Source organism: Podarcis vaucheri (assembly GCF_965113315.1).
Source record: "Podarcis vaucheri genome assembly, chromosome: 4".
NCBI lineage: Eukaryota > Metazoa > Chordata > Lepidosauria > Squamata > Lacertidae > Podarcis > Podarcis vaucheri.
Genome location: NC_138762.1, coordinates 110,128,600 through 110,145,490, shown reverse-complemented (window position 1 = coordinate 110,145,490; position 16,891 = coordinate 110,128,600). Strand labels below are relative to the sequence as shown.

The window sequence follows — 16,891 nt, the reverse complement described above, 5'->3', positions numbered from 1 at the left end:
CTTCTTGGATCATTCTTTGCCTAGTTCCTTCCCTTTGACCTTACTGCCTTGGGTGACCCTGCTGGGAGTATGAGATTCCTAATGGCTTCACTCACAAGGGTCATAGGAATGTGCAAGCCCACTCACCACGACAAGGTGATGATCCAGTGAGTGAGTCTCATAGTCAGACGTACAGTGATCGTCTGTTTATCACCTCTACCCCTTCCCCATTCATCAGCAACTTCAACAGCTTCACAATCAGATTAGGAGATATATCCAAGCAAAGAAAATATGAAATAAACAAATAAACCTGTAATGGCAACAACAACAAAAATACAAACTGAGAACATGGCAAACTGTTCATGCATCAATTTTGAAATTAAAAATTTAAAAATTCTCCAAGTTTGACTGGAAGGGTGGGTGGAGTGGAACACAAGGCAAAACTAATCCATGGAACAACAACAGAATTTAACAGAACCACCACTCCCTCCTGGCTTCAGTGATGCCCATGGAATAATATTTTCTTTTTTAATCTAAGGACAATTTGTACTATTTGGATATTTAAAGGCCATCACATTAGGAAAGATTACATGTGTTTGTCAATTTAGAGATAAAAATATATTTATTGATTAGTTTAATTAACACTTTTTTAGATGTGCAATGTCCTGAGCAATGGCTCACTTTTAACGTAGAAGCCCAAAGGCCAAATCAAAGTGGGAAGGGGGCTTCAGAGGTTTTCTGGGCTTGTCCGAGGTGTGCAAGATGCCCCAGGTTGAAGCAGGATCTCCCTCAAAGCACTTCATGGTTCCTTGGCGTCTCAGACAGCAAAAAACATTGCAGATGAGTATCTGTGGAAAGCAAGATGAGTGTCTCTAGGCTGACAATATAAAGAAAATGCCAGAGTGGTGGCAAGAGAGGGCAAAGGTCAGGGTGGGGGACAGGAGCCAAGAGAGCCTCATTGGGACAGGCAGGTCAAGACTGTAATGATTTACCCCAGCCTTAAAAAATCCCAGTGCTATGGGAGGGAAATTGACAGATATCAAATAGTGTTTTTGTCTCGTGCTTCTTGCTCTTTGTCTTTGAAGGGCAGCAGTGTTAAAAAGTTCTGCTGGAGGCATTTGCTGGACACATCATTTCAGCCTAGTTCCTTACTCATGTCTCCCTTTTCTTCCAAATTAAAGGTAAAGGGTAAAGGGACCCCTGACCATTAGGTCCAGTCATGGCCGACTCTGGGGTTGTGGTGCTCATCTCGCTTTATTGGCCGAGGGAGCTGGCATACAGCTTCCATGTCATGTGGCCAGCATGACTAAGCCGCTTCTGGCGAACCAGAGCAGCGCACGGAAACACCGTTTACCTTCCCGCCGGAGCGGTACCTATTTATTTACTTGCACTTCGTGCTTTTAAACTGCTAGGTTGGCAAGGAGCAGGGACCGAGCAACGGGAGCTCACCCCGTCGCGGGGATTAGAACCGCTGACCTTCTGATCGGCAAGCCGTAGGCTCTGTGGTTTAACCCACAGCGCCACCCACGTCCCTTTCTTCCAAATTACTACAGCTCTTTTTCATGTGTTCATTGGGTTTAATTCTGCTTTATTTTTTCTGTTTTGCTTGGGTCTGTCTAAGGGAGCCATCCTCTACACAAGAAGTTGGCATGAAAAAAGCTTAGCGTAAATTAAACAGGCATAACATTTTACCAGATCCAAGCTGTTCAGCAGCTGGGCTACTGCTGCCTAAGCCCGCCCAGGCCCAGCAGAACGAAAGTGAGCCTTTATGAATTACACCACCTTTTTGGTTGTCTGAACTTACACTGAATTGTCAAGTCAGATGACCAAGCCGAACAGGCACAAGATCCATCCTAAATTAAGGTTACCAGATTTTTTTCAATGAATCTGAGGACACTTTTCAACTTCAATGGATTTTGTATGGGGACTGATTTGTAAATCCGGGAACTGTCTCTGGAAAACGGGGACGTCTGGTAACCTTATCCTAAATGCCCCTGACATCCTGCTATGTCATGCCACCAGAATGCCATTTTTCAGGGCTTACACTGGCTTAAGATCTGTCAGGCTTGTTAGTCCACTGGGATGGAAGGGAAGAGATACACTGGCATATCTCTGGAAGAGCTGAGCCTGAGGGAGTTAAGCTGGTTTCCTCTGGATGTGCCAAGAACCTTCTGGCTCAGCCAGAGATCCACTGGATCCTAACCATCCTCACACAGTGGATCATGATATTGGATTGTTCCCTAAGTGTAGCTTATTTGTTCTTATTAGAGCCAGTGAATAGAATAGCTTAGAATTGTTCTTTAGAATAGTTCTGAGTTTGTAGTCTCCTTTACACCATCTCAAGCTATTTTGTTATTTTATTAATTTATCTGCCAGTGTGCCTTATTAATTATTGTACAATTTTTCTTTGTGTGTCTGTTTCACTCACTATTGTCTGTTACTAATGTGTGCACAAGTGCTCACTGTTGTAAGCAGGAGAGTATCACACAATACAATTACTCCTTATTGCAAATAGGAGGCTTTGCCCCAGTGAAAATAGGAGCACAGCAGAGACAAAGATTTGAGCCCCACACCCTGCTAGAGACCTGTTTCTAGTTGGGGGCTTTGCACCTAGACATTGCTAATTGCATCACAACTATGGTAGTTTGGCCCTCTGTGATTCATGCTGTTCAGAAGTGACTCAAAACTAACATCCAAATTATGTGGCAACTTATTGGTTAGCCATTGAGTATTGAAACTTTGAAGCCCTCTTCACTTTGAAAATCTTGACAACACTGCCTGAAATCGTTACGACAACTGAATGACTATACATTAATGGGATTACATTTTTTTAATGTTTCCAGTGGCAACATTTTAATCAAGTAAATCACTTCTTGTATAGAAAGTGGATGCAAGGTTACTTAGAAGTTCTAATAGACTTTGCTAATCTTCATAATTGCTTAAGAACTTGGACAATTAAATACCTCAGAATATTAGTATCCTGAGGCTGTGTACAGACAATAGTTTTTCATGGATTTGAAGGAGATATAATGCAGCAATCATTGCTCATGGTATGCATTTATTTTACCCATCCTTTGCCAGTGTTTGTCAAACTGGCTTTCTTCCTATTTTTATAGCGCGCCAAAATTCTGCAAAACCTCTTCAATAGCAAACATCTGATAATAGAGGCGAGGTAACACTATTCAAATGTTTCATTGAACATGTGGGATGGGAAGTCAGATCACTTGTGTTGTTCCCAGTCCCAGACACAGGAATGTTCAGCTTAACATGGGCATAGTTTATATGTGTATACATGCACATGACTGGGATCTTTGCTTTTCCAAGGTTCTTGATTGTACATAAAGAACTTGTTCCATTGTACGAATCAATGCATGTAAACAGAACAGATGGAGGTTGGAAATGGAGATGGCAAGTGTGTGATCCCACTCCCCCTACCCTCAGGACATCAAAGAGCAATTATTCCTCCAGAAATACTATGGGAAGCCTCCTCTGCAAGTGATTGCTTTAGGCTCCCAGGGCCTTTTTTAGTTAATCTATTGAGCTTTGTTTTTGGCATACTAGTGTCCACCATTAGCATGAATTGCTGCCATGATGGGACCAAAAAACTCTGTACACCACAGACAATTATAACACCAGCACACAGCAGTGCTGCCTAGATCATAGCAGTATCAGAGCAGGTGAAGGATCTTAGAAAAGGGATCAGAGATGAATCAGGGGCCCTGGAAAACAAGGTTGGAAGCCGGCCATGAGGGGCAGAGCAGAAGGATAGAGTGGCTTTTCTGAAAGGGAAAGGAAAGACGATAGGCAAAGAACAGAGATGTTCGTGGTGCGACTCTGCAGAGCTAAGAAGAGCTGAAATTCAAATATTAATCTGATAACAAAAACAGCTAAATCCTTGGCTGCAAGGCTCTGGAAGAAATATGAAAGACAGCAAAAATTCTGGTACCCATGAAACATGTATTAAGCCTGGGATTGGGATCCTGTGTCTTCCAGGTGGCTCTGGCCTCCCCCTGCCACTGCCTCATAGCATGGTCAGGGATAGGGGGAGTTGTATTCCACACCAAGAGCATCTGGGGGGCCACAGTTTCCCACTCCTGTCCTAAGGAGAACTGTGGTGCCCCATGTTGCACGTTCAGAAAAGTGATGGCATTCCTACGATAGTTGGACAACTGGGCACTCTGGGGGAGGGGGGGAACCCCATGTACTACATTATCAGTCAGCCTGCTCCCTTCAACAAGCTCCTCAAATACCAATTAGGCAAGCACCAGCTTGCTTCCAGGGGGGAAACTGAATGACTCACATTGTGCTTCTGGCTGATAGCAGAGTGCCCATGCTTCTAAGACAATAACAAATTCTGCCACATCCCTCTGTGAAAGAATTATAGACATGGATACCAGACAGGAAGAGTGTTCCAGGACTTATAAGCTAGCCCCACCGGATGCTCACATCAATTATTAGTCTGGCTAGGTTTAATGGAGCTCAGAAATAAATTTCATGAACAGAATGTGTGCAGCATCTCCTTCCAGATTTTTAGTATGTTTTGTCTGTCACGATTTGACAAGAAAGCAAGAATTAGCAAGTTACAGTTGCAACCAGACTCTTTTAACCTATAATTTCATTTTATCTATTTTTTTTTCTTGAATTGCACTGAGACTCATGTACATTTTTTATAGCTATGGAGATTAAGATTACACCAGAGGTTGTCAAACTTTGGACCCTCAAGGCCCATTTGAGACAGCTGACAATTACTGCTTCACAAAAGAGTGGTGAAGGGGCACAGCCAGTCACTTAGGGGTTGTCCGCACTTCTGCTTGTCCCATGCCTAGAAAGCACAGGTCCAAGTAGTTTCCCCCTTGCTCTACTCCTTTCCCAGGGAAAAGCCACTCTTTACCTCTAAATCAGAGCTAAATCTAAATCCATGGAAAACCTGATTGCTGTTTGCTCCGACTGAGCGATAAAGAGCTGTTTTTCCAAAGGAAAGCAGCAGAAGAAGAGGAAGTGTGGATAAGCTGTAAATGGTGGCAGATGGAGACAGAGTTTGGGCATAATCAGCTTGCAATTACTGGTATCTCTGTTGATATCCAATCCATCTTTGGCAACTGCTAAATTCTTTGCCACAGCATTTTATTTGTGGTAAGGAGTTCCATAGTTCATCTTTTCTCAAGCTAACTACAGGCATTTGCTCTGAAGGTCTTGTGAGAGCCTTGCCAGTTTAATCAGAATTTTCTTTTTCTTTCATATTTTTCCCGTTGCCTCCCTCAAATGCCTCACAAAGTATGTGTATGCATTTCCTGTAATTTCCCTGTTTGAGAAACACTGATTCACACTGTTTCAAATTGTTTCCATTTATAAGCTTGTCCACACAAAATATGCATGACAGCAAAGCACTCATTTAAAAGGAAAATAAAACAAACCTTAAAACCGTAGCAAAAAAATAAACACACCAAATATTTACATTTTGAGTCAGAACAGTAAACCACATTTATTTGTTAACTTCATTTTTTCTGTTTTCCCTTTGCTTTTGTTTAAACCAATTCACAAACCAAGAAAATATTGTCCACTAATAATGTACCATTTGTCATTAACATTACTACAAATTTATTATGCTACTTTTGTGATATAAAAATGGCACGTGAAGACTTGGTCCACTTATTTATTTAAATCATTTATTATTCCTATGATCCTTGTTTATAAAACCCAATGCAAGTTATTCAAAGAAAGAAAGAAAGAAAGAAAGAAAGAAAGAAAGAAAGAAAGAAAGAAAGAAACCAGTATACTACACATGACTGATTCACTTTCCTTTTTGTCTTTAGGAGCTGCAAAATGCATCTGCATAGGGCCACCAGGTAGCAGGCTTGGCAGCTCTAGGAGGCTGAAGGTACCTTTGTTTTCAGGGGAGCAGACCCCTCAATCTCGAGGCTGCCCTATGCATGTCACACACGCTGCAGGTCCAGTGGCTCCTCCAGCGCTCTCGGCCTCCTCCATCATGGGCTCTCTGGGCCCGCCCAGTCTTGGGGGCAGCCTGGCACCTCTGCCATTCATTATAGTCATGGAAACTCTGGCCAACCTGATTTGTCAAAGCACCAAGATGGAGGGGATATCGGAAAATGGTAAAGAATATGTTCTTGATTTATTTGAATATGATATTCTACTCTTTCTGATCAGAGTCTTACCTGAGATTCAAGCTGTGTTGGAGTCCTTTCACACTGCAAATAGTCTGGAGGTTAATTATCACAAATCCATTATGCTATGTAGGTAGGTATGCCTCTGGATGATCAGCTTATGGGCTCATTCTGCAACCAAAAATGTCCAACAACTTAAGAGGAGGAATTATTATCCATTAGTAAAGGAAGTTAAGGCTGATTTACACAAATGGGGCTCTTTAGATCCCTCTTGGTTGGGGAGAACATCTGCAGTAAGAATGACACTCTATTGCCCAGGTTTTTATTTTTCTTCCATTTGCTTCCCAGTTGGTTAGGTGGAAAATGACGTTATGAATGCCAAAAACTCCCCCACAGCCCACAGCCACATTTAAAAGGGAATTGGATCTTAATCAGCCAAAGACGCATATTTCTGCCTGGTGCCTAGAGGTATAGAATGAAGGCGCCAACTGAGGCTCCCTGGGGAGAGCATTCCACAAGCAGGGAGTCTCTGCAGAAAAGGCCCTTTCTCATCTTGCTGCCCTTCAGACCTGGAGGAAGTACATGAAGCAGAAGGGCCCCCAATCTCTCACCACTGGTTGTGTTTGATGGTGAGACTGTCACTCTGCACCTAGCAGAGGCTGGTCAGGTGGGCGGGGACACAGCTGGCCCCTTCACATATTAGTGTGCACAGTTGCCAAAGGGCCTGTGGCTCAAACTCCACATTATAGGAATGCCATGTTTTGTTGCTTCACAGATACGTTTCTGAGCACAATTCAGAGTGATGGTGCTGACTTTTACAGCCCTAAACGGCCTCTGTCCTGTATACCTGAAGGAGCGTCTCCACCCCCATCATTCTACCTGGACGCTGAGGTCCAGCTCTGAGGGCCTTCTGGCGGTTGCCTTGCTGCGAGAAGAGAAGTTACAGGGAACCAGGCAGAGGGCCTTCTTGGCAGTGGCACCCACCCTGTGGAACGCCCTCCTATCAGATGTCAAAGAAATAAACAACTATATGACATTTAGAAAGCATCTGAAGGCAACCCTGTTTAGGTAAGTTTTTAATGATGTTTTAATGTATTTTTAATCTTTTATTGGAAGCCGCCCAGAATGGCTGGGAAAACCCAGCCAGATGGGTGGGGTAGAAATAATATATTATTATTATTATTATTATTATTATTATTATTATTATTATTATTATTAACATAAAAAACAGCTGAACATGTGGGTGGAGGAAGAATTATGGGAGAGGAGGAAAGCTGTGTAACCCTTTGTCCGCTGGTCGTTTTTCACCTTTCCCCAAGCATTTTGAATCACAGGTGGAAATGTATCAGGGGAAATATAGAACTCCTTTATGTTTCCCTGTGGTTGGGGCAGGGAAGAACAGCTTCATAGAGAGCAATTTTGAACTGGAAAAGGACAGGAGAACAAATTAAGCAACCACCATGGCTCCTTCTACTCAAACACAGTCAGACTGATTGTGCTTTAAAATGTCAAGGAAAGACACTCTCTGTAAAATGTGACTTAAGTCTTTCTCAGTGGTAGCCCTGGGCCTCTCAGAAGAACTGTCTCTCAGAGAAAGCCCATCAGAGCGCAGAGTGTGGAGGCTGACTGCTTTTAATCTGTTGCTGTGGGAAGGGATTCTCCTTTGTCTGACTAGCTTGTCAGTGCATTTCAATTGTTCAATTGTTCCAATTGCTTCAAATGTTGCTGTGAGCAGCCTCAAGCCTAGGAGAGGCAGGCAGGGCAGAATCATTTTGAATACATTTTACACTTGCATGGTGCATGTGTGTATTTTGTGTTTGGGGTTGTTTTCCTGACAACAAAAAGGCATATGAGATTCAGTTCAGGTATTGCCCTCTGTCTGTTCACTAAAGGATGTTGCCCACAATGCAGATGAAGCATCGTTCATACTTTTCATCTGGTGGGAGATCATCTACGCTGCAGCTGAGGCAAAAGCTACACATGTTGGGGGTCTCTGTGGTTTCCCCCTCTGCATTTTAAAACTGTTAGCCTGGGCAGGCAGTGAGTCAGAGCAAGGGAGTGTGGAGGTGTTTTCTCTTCTGGTCCTTTTTCAGTTTGAAAAATCGGACTCTTCAAGCTGCTTTTTCACTCCAAGCTACAGAAAACCCATGGAGAGCCCGTATTTTTTCCTTCTGTGAGGAGGAGGAAGTGTTTGTGCTGAAGAACCCTGAGATGAAAAATAAGTATGAATTCTCCACATACCCTTTCTCCACTTCAACTGATCGTCTGCCCAGGTAAATTTTGTTGTTGTTGTTTTTAAAAAAGAACTGAAGGAGGGGGAAAACCAATGTAACATGTAGCTTGAGCCCGAAACTGAATGGTGGGCCCATTCTTCCGGGGCAGCCTCTAGACGGAATGAGTTTTAAGACACTCCATTGCTGAACTCCAGTCACCAAATGTAATTTAAGAAGCTCCATGACGATTACTCATGAGACGGGGCAGGTGGTTTAACAGCAGTTAACACCACATCTTTCTTCATAGACTTTGCTTTGTTCTCCTGCTTAGCATCACCAAGGCAGCAGAAGTATTGTAACTGCCTACAAATATCTAAAATATTATTTTGTCTTTGTGAAAACTTTCTATGTTTTAACTTGGCAAAGCCATTCCTATTGGCATCATTAAACAATTGTATTTAACTGGGAAATGTTTGCTACTGATTTGGGGAGCGCAAACCGATTTTCATTCTGTTGCCTTGCCTTGCCTTCCCCTTTCTGCCTTCCCAGCTCTTTGTATGCAGGTTATAAAGGATCAAGAGTGAGAATAATGAATGGTCAAAAATCCAGCTGCAAGACGGCTGTGCAAGATGGGAGTGTATCTGGAGTAATGACCTTTAAAAGCAGACAGATACAAATGGGCGGCCAGGCTCTATTCAGCCTTTCACACACAATTTTTTTATGGTCCCAGTGGGATTTCTGTTGTCAGCAGTACGAGGAAGAATATGCCTGAACTCTCTGCTTAATGACCAACTGAAGGGGAAGAGCTGAAGCTGAAACGGTCAGAATCACACACAATGTCAGCCCTGTAAAGGATCTCATATATGCAACATTCAGGTGTAATTTTTTTTAAGTGCATGTGTTATTTTCCATTATCCTTGGTGGAATCACACATATATTGAAGGGCAAAATAAATGGTCTAACTTCAAAGCATGTGGATATCTCCAGGTAGTTACTGAATGTTTAATTTAGCAGTTGATGAATTGTATTGTCGGTTTTGTTGCATGTCACATCTGGTGCTTTGGGGAAAAGTGGAAGCAACTGATAAACAGTGTCACAGATACTGGCTGACCATCCGTTGTTAATCTGATCACTTGATAATCAGAAAAGATTAACTGATATTTCATCACTGTGAGTTAAGAACAGGATATGTCCTCCAGACAGCTGGGAATTTTTCACCAGATTTGGACTTTTGAAGAATTCCGTAGCAAGTAGCCTTTCCTATGGTGGGAAAGGTTGTACTGTCTGCTGAAGGTGTACATTTACTAGAAGTGTGCACAGGCCCCAAGATTCACCAGGTATCTGTGCATTTTAAAAAATAAAATCCAATCTGTTTCTGACTATTATGTGCTCTCTCTCGCGCGCGCGCTCTCTCTCTCTCTCTCTCTCTCTCTCTCACACACACACACACACATTGAACTGTAATTCTGGTCTTGTATAAAATGAAACTCTATGTTCTTCACTCACTGCAATGGGGGATCTAATAATGCCAACCACTTTTCCCCTCTTTGGTCAAAGTGAATGAAATGTGCCTGCAGAGGAGGCCCTCCAAAGTGGATTAAGCCTTCCAAATTGCAGTCAAAGATGGCTTTTCATGGGGGAAGTAGAAAAAAGGATTAAAATTTATCTATAATATATTGGGGGGTGGGGAGTCCGGGCTTGCCTTTCTAGCTTTCAAATAATTAGGAGGCAGACCGCTGGTGCATTCACAGATCTCTCTCCACAAAAGATGGTGAGTAACAGGCTCCTTGCAAGCCACCTAAAACGTATGTGCTGCTGGCAACCCTGGCTCAGACAGAGGGGGGCACCCTGCTCTGCTTGGGGGCGCAGAGCACAGCTTGTTGGAAGATGTGCAGCAGCAGCCACCTGGCTGCCCTGCTGAATCTAGAGCCCTGCTGCAGCTGACATTAGGATGTGCCTGGTCCTCTGGATGCCTCTGGGCGGCACTAAATAAAAGTGAAATTCTTTAGCACTGCCTATGGGCTTCTCAGGAATCAGGCTAGTGGAGAGACAGATAAATTTAGGAAAGAAACACCTCCCCTCGACCTTTGCAGGCTAAGCACAGCACAGGCATCACCCACCCCAAAAGGGGTATGTCCCTTACACCAGATGCATGCTATGTCTGGACTAGGAAATATTATACTCAGAAGGGGATGCACGCTTGATTGGGCAGGTTTTAAGAACACTTGAACAAAGTAATCTAGATGGATTGGGGAAATCTGCAATCAAAGCAACATGCTAGGCACGGCACAGCTGCCCAAAGTGTCTCAGGGCAGGTTTGAACTAGGTGAATCCATCTCAGATGGTTGTATGAAATTGGCTCCTGCAGGCTGCACCCATGACTTATCCACCCCAAGTAGCTTTAATTACTCAGAAGCACCCCATACTTTGAGCAATGAACTCACCTGGGAGGAAACCATCAAAATCATCCTTGCCCTGAATTAAACATCTCCCTAAGCATGCATGTCTATCCCTTCCCAACATTCATATCTACCCATATCATAAATCAGACACAGAACAACTTGGCCACAATACGGAATTTTTGCCCATGGTATGACTATTTTCCACCTTCCCATTTTGACTCTCTGGCACCCTATGTGTATAACCTAGCAATTCTAAAACATAGGTGCGCTTTTACTATCACAAGTTTGAATGTATTGCTCTCAGCTGTACTCAAGGGACGATTCAAAGAGATTCCGCACACAAAATGCTTATGCCCCTGTGGAGATGGCAGTACCAAATCGGTGGTACACGCCCTTCTGGCTTGCACTCTTAATAAAAACTTGAGGAATGAGATTATCACCCCTCTTTTATTGTCCATTCCGGGTCGCCCAACCACTGCCACAGTGTCCTTTCTCCTGGCAGATCAAGATGAGCAGGTGACAGCAAAGGTTGCAAGGTTTTTAGCTGGGGCAATCAGAACAAGATCCACTATTTGACTACTGATTCAAAACCCTAAAATGTGTTTTATAGAATTGACTTTTTATTACTGTTTTATTACTTTGTATATATTATTGTTGTTTTATTGCTATGGCTGATGGCTGACGCAAATAAAGATTCAATCAATCAATCAATCAGAGAGATCATTTTTAACAAACCTTTGTTGCTTGCATGCAGTTGACCATATGGAGATTTCTTGGGGCATTTGGGTAGTCATGGTGTACTTGGGTTTCTGGAAAATTGGAGCTGCCTCCTATACCTCAAGGGCTGTTTCCTCTGCCACTCCTAGTCAGAATATCTTGTCCTGCCCAAAACACAGATAAGAAACTGAGCTTCAGTTGAAACCATGGTGGAACTCCCTTCCTTGTCTTCTGGATTCCTAGTAACTCTTTCCCTGATCCATTCAACTATGCCCTAATATCAGATATGTAACAGCTGGATCACAACTGGCATGCTTTTTCATACAAGATGAAACATCTCAATGTCAAGGAAAACCAAAAGACTTTTTGATAAGGCTAGTGAAATTTATCAGTGGTTGACACATCCCTAATTCTGAGCAGGTTTCCAAGTGAAACAGGTCCTGCCTACGTAAGTTCTCGATTTGTCTTTCTTGATACCAGCAGTCAAACACAATTACCCAGATTATGCCAGCAGAAGCTGCCAGTGATGGATCAAGTGATTGGCTACCCATGGCTGCACTCTCTGCTAAACCATTCTATGCACACACTTCGGATGAAAGCCCCTGAAAATGTGTGGGATTGGGATGTACTTTTCCTGAAAGTGCTTCAACTTTGAGACTTACCCAACATGCTTTACATGCTTTCCATTAGGGTCACACAGTCTGACTTGCAGTGCCTGACATTACTGAGGGAAGAGAAAATATAATGCAATGGCTTGTTTTTATTAGTAAGAGGAAACTGAAGAAAAGGAAGCCAAAGAAATTACCTATTGCTTGTCTTCTGTAGCAGAGAGATACTGAAAACACAAATTAGTCATTAGCATGGCTCAATTTGTTACATTGCTGCCTTGGAGCCAAAATGGTTTTGTTGCTCTTATTATTTCTGCCACAGTATTTCCTAGGGTACCAAGCAAAGGGACTGTGAGATACAACCTGCCAATTATTAAACAGAAACATAAAGTAAAGGGACATTTCTTCCCCACCCCCAAATCTATCAATCTAATTTGTTGAAAAACAATGCTGAACAGTGTGAAAAGAGGGTCGGGAAATGTCAGGGGCAAGTCTTGGTATTTCATTCCCATGCTAGCACTTGGCCTGATCCCCAGAATTAACACTAATGATAACATTGGATGCCATACTAATAGAGCTGTAATCCTCTTGATGAGACGCAAGACTGGTGGCTATCCAAAGTCCCTTCTGCAGCGGCATTTCATCTGGAAATATACTGGTATATATTTCCTAAGGGAGTTCAATCAGAAGACTGTCCAATTACTACCTTGCTAGCAGAGTGAATGGTAACACTCACAGAAACTTGAAATGGCTCCCCTGGTTATGAGTACATCTGATAGAAACATGAGCCATGGTTCATCCTTCCTTTCCAACACTGAGTGCTGGTGGAGACATTTAAGGGGAAAATGGCCTGTGAAAAATAGCCCTGCTGCTCAGGAGAATAAAGCCAGTTCAAGCAAAGAAGATACAGGTAACCCTGAAAAAATGTGACAATCTGTTGCAAGGGAAGAGCTACACAGCAAAAAGCAATGCAGGCCCCAAACAACATTTTCAAAAAACAGAACACTAGTAATCTGATAGAAGAGAAGGCATTTTTTCCAGGCAGTATATATTCACTTTTAGTCCAGTGATGTGAACGTGAAGAGAGGGGAATGCTGTTTATTTCTGTGATCTGTAGGCTACCAGCAACTGTGTCAATGCTGGAACATTATGAGACTCCTTCCAAAAATGAGACATACAATATACAAACAGAGATCTACTCTTTCGAGCAGATTTTTCTTTGAATGCTGCAGTTGAAATTGCAGAGCAAAATCACAAAGGGGCTGCTCACCTATGAAATAGGTTGGACAGAGCAGCAGTCTCACGTGTGCTCCATGACAGGCCCATTCTACCTTGTTTTTTTCCAGATTTTGTTTAATGCATGAAAAATTCACATTTGAATTTATAAACAACTTGGATGAAGGAATTGAGGGGATGCTCATCAGATCTGCAGATGACGCCAAACTGGGAGGGGTAGCTAATGCTGCAGAATACAGAATTGGTATTTAAAATGACCTTAAAAAGGTAAAGGTACCCCTGCCCATCAGGGCCAGTCATGACCGACTCTAGGGTTGCGTGCTCATCTCGCTCAAGAGGCCGAGAGCCGGCGCTGTCCGAAGACACTTCCAGGTCACGTGGCCAGTGTGACGAAGCTGCAGCTGGCGAGCCAGCACCAGCACAGCACACAGAAACGCCGTTTACCTTCCCGCTAGAAAGCAGTCCCTATTTATCTACTTGCACTTAGGGGTGCTTTCGAACTGCTAGGTAGGCAGGAGCTGGGACTGAACGACGGGAGCTCACCCCACTGCGGGGATTCGAACTGCCGACCTTTCGATCGGCAGGTCCTAGGCTCTGTGGTTTAACCCACAGCGCCACCCGCGTCCCCAAAATGACCTTAGCAGAGTGGAAAACTGTGTCCAAACAAACAAAATGAATTTCAGTAGGGATAAATGTAAGGTTCTGACTTAGGCAGGAAGAACCAGATGCACAAATATGAGATGAGAGACACACAGCTTACTAATAGTATATGTGAAAAGGATCTAGGGGTCTTAGTGGACCACAACACGAGTCAACAGTGTGATGCAGCAGCAAAAAAAGCTACTGCTATCCTAGAATGCATCAACAGAAGTATAGAATCCAGATCAAGGGAAATGATAGTACCACTCTATTCTGCCTTGGTCAGACCATGCCTGGAATTCTGGACACTACAATTTAAGAAAGATGTTGACAAGCTGGAAGGTGTGCAGAGGAGGACAACCAAGATGATTAAGAGTCTAGAAACCAAGCCTTATGAGGAACAGTATGCTTAGCCTAGGTATCTTTAGCCTGGAAAAGAAGTGGCTGAGATATGATAGCTATCTTCAAATATCTCAAGGGCTGTCACATGGAAGATGGAGAAAGCTTGCTTTCTCTTGCCCTGGAGGGTAGAACTCAAACCAATGGCTTCAAGTTACAAGAAATAAAATGGCAACTAACATGAAGAAGAACTTTTTGTTTGACAGTGGAATGGTCTCCCCTGGGAGGTTGTGGACTCTCCTTCCTTGGAGGATTTTAAGCAGAGGTTGGGTGGCCATCTGTCATGGATGCTTTAGTTGAGATTCCTGCATTGCAGGGGGTGGACTAGATGACCCTTGGGGTCCCTTCCAATGATTCTGTGATTCTATGAATTATTCTACTTTCTGGTGAAATATGCGTTTTGAATGAATTTGTTTCCTGAAACACATTTCATATGGTTTTCAAAGCATTTTTCAATGCATTCTTTCTGTAAGATACACATCTTTATCCACACTTTTTGAACTGTACTGCAAAAATTAGTGAGTAATCTGATTTATTGTGGCATTCCAATCTGCATTTAAGTAGAGGACCAGTGCATTAGCTCAACCCATGTTAAAATGCAGACCAAACAAGTTTCTCTCCATCCTTACTGTTTAAAGTCCCTGGTATACAACCGTCAAAAATAGAATAAATGTATGTGCTTTGGGGGAACCATGTTCTGCTTGCTAAGATTTCTTCTCATTTCACTTTATAGGAGCTTGTGAGGGGAATAAACAAATACCTCATTTACAACAAAAAGAATACTGTTTCAGTTAGGCTATTTGATTTTAGTTTTAACCATGAGTGTTCAAGATGGAATACAGAGCAATTAAGACAGTACAAATATTTTACTATACTTTGGTGTGACAAGAATTAACTTAATGTTTTATATAGTCAAAAAGAGGAGCTCTTAAGAGTATTTAACTAGATAATTAATCAAGCTATATATAAAACAGTAAAAAAAACCTGCAACTCCAGTTTATAAAAAAGTATTATTATTACTGGTTGAAAGGCAGCAACCCTGTGCTCATGTTACTAGGAATAAGGCTCAGTAAACATGCACAGGATGGCACTGTATTTTCAGAAGTTCCTACTGTGATCTCCCACAAACAATTTATGTTAACATGATAAGACACAGTGGGGTGGCATACCAGCATGATGAAAGCTTTTGGGCCAACATAATTGCTTTCAGCTAAGCATTATTGGCTCTAAAATATTAATAAATAGGTTGTAAATACTCAGAATCCCCTTCATGGATCACTGCCTTGCCGTGGCGAAGGGGCTTGAATAACTCAGAGAAGCTATGAGCTATGCCGTGCAGGGCCACCCAAGATGGACAGGTCATAGTGGAGAGTTTTGACCAAACGTGATCCAAGCCACTCCAGTATCCCTGCCAAGAAAACTCCATGGACAAAGACGACAGGCATATAAAAGTTATGACACTGGAAGATGAGCTCCTCAGGTCAGAAGGCGTCCAACATGCTACTGAGGAAGAGCGGAGGGCAAGTACAAGTAGATTCAGAGCTGATGAAGGGGCTGGGCCAAAGCTGAAAGGACGCTCAGTTGCGGATATGCCTGGATGCGAAAAGAAAGTCCAATGCTGTAAAGAAAAATATTGCATAGGAACCTGGAATGTAAGAACCATGAACCTGGGTAAGTTGGATGTGGTAAAAAATGAGATGGCAAGAATAAATATTGACATCCTGGGTATCAGTGAGCTAAAATGGTCGGGAATGGGCGAATTCAGTTCGGATGACCATCATATCTACTACTGTGGGCAAGAATCCCATAAAAGAAATGGAGCGGCCCTCATAGTCAACAAAAGAGTGGTGAGAGCTGTACTGGGATGCAACCTCAAAAATGATAGAATGATCTCGATACGAATCCAAGTCAGACCTTTTAACATCACAGTAATCCAAGTTTATGCAGCAACCACTGGTGCTGAAGAAACTGAAATTGACCAATTCTATGAAGACTTACAACACCTTATAGAAATGACACCAAAGAAGGATGTTCTTCTCATTATAGGAGATTGGAATGTTGAAGTAGGGAGTCAAGAGATAAAAGGAACAACTGGCAAGTTTGGCCTTGGAGTTCAAAACGAAGCAGGGCAAAGGCTAATAGAGTTCTGCCAAGAGAACAAGGTGGTCATCACAAACACTCTTTTCCAACAACACAAGAGACGACTCTACACATGGACATCACTAGGTGGGCAGCATTGAAATCAGATTAATTATATTCCCTGCAGCCAAAGATAGAAAAGCTCTATACAGTCAGCAAAAACAAGACCTGGGACTGTGGGTCAGATCATCAGCTTCTTGTAGTAAAATTCAAGCTGAAGAAAGTAAGAAAAACCACTGGGCCGCTAAGTTACAATCTAAATCAAATCCCTTATGAATATACAGTGGAAGTGAGGAACAGGTTTAAGGATTTAGATTTGGTGGACAGAGTGCCTGAAGAACTATGGGTGGAGGCTCGTAACATTATACAGGAGGCAGCAACAAAAACCATCCCAATGAAAAGGAAATGCAAGGAAGCAAAGGGGCTGTCGAAGGAGG

At 42.7% G+C, this 16,891-nt stretch overlaps 1 long non-coding RNA gene across 1 annotated transcript in view; it reads right to left on the bottom strand.

The window, feature by feature from the left end:
- Positions 1-661: 661 nt before the first annotated feature.
- The window catches only part of LOC309531756, a 28,548-nt gene continuing 12,318 nt past the window's right edge, over positions 662-16,891 (bottom strand). Inside the window, exons 3-5 of the long non-coding RNA XR_014219428.1 lie at positions 11,452-11,597; positions 6,153-6,272; positions 662-827 (exon numbers count right to left, since the gene is read on the bottom strand). This is a non-coding gene — a long non-coding RNA (uncharacterized lncRNA). The remainder of the gene's footprint in view (positions 828-6,152; positions 6,273-11,451; positions 11,598-16,891) is intronic.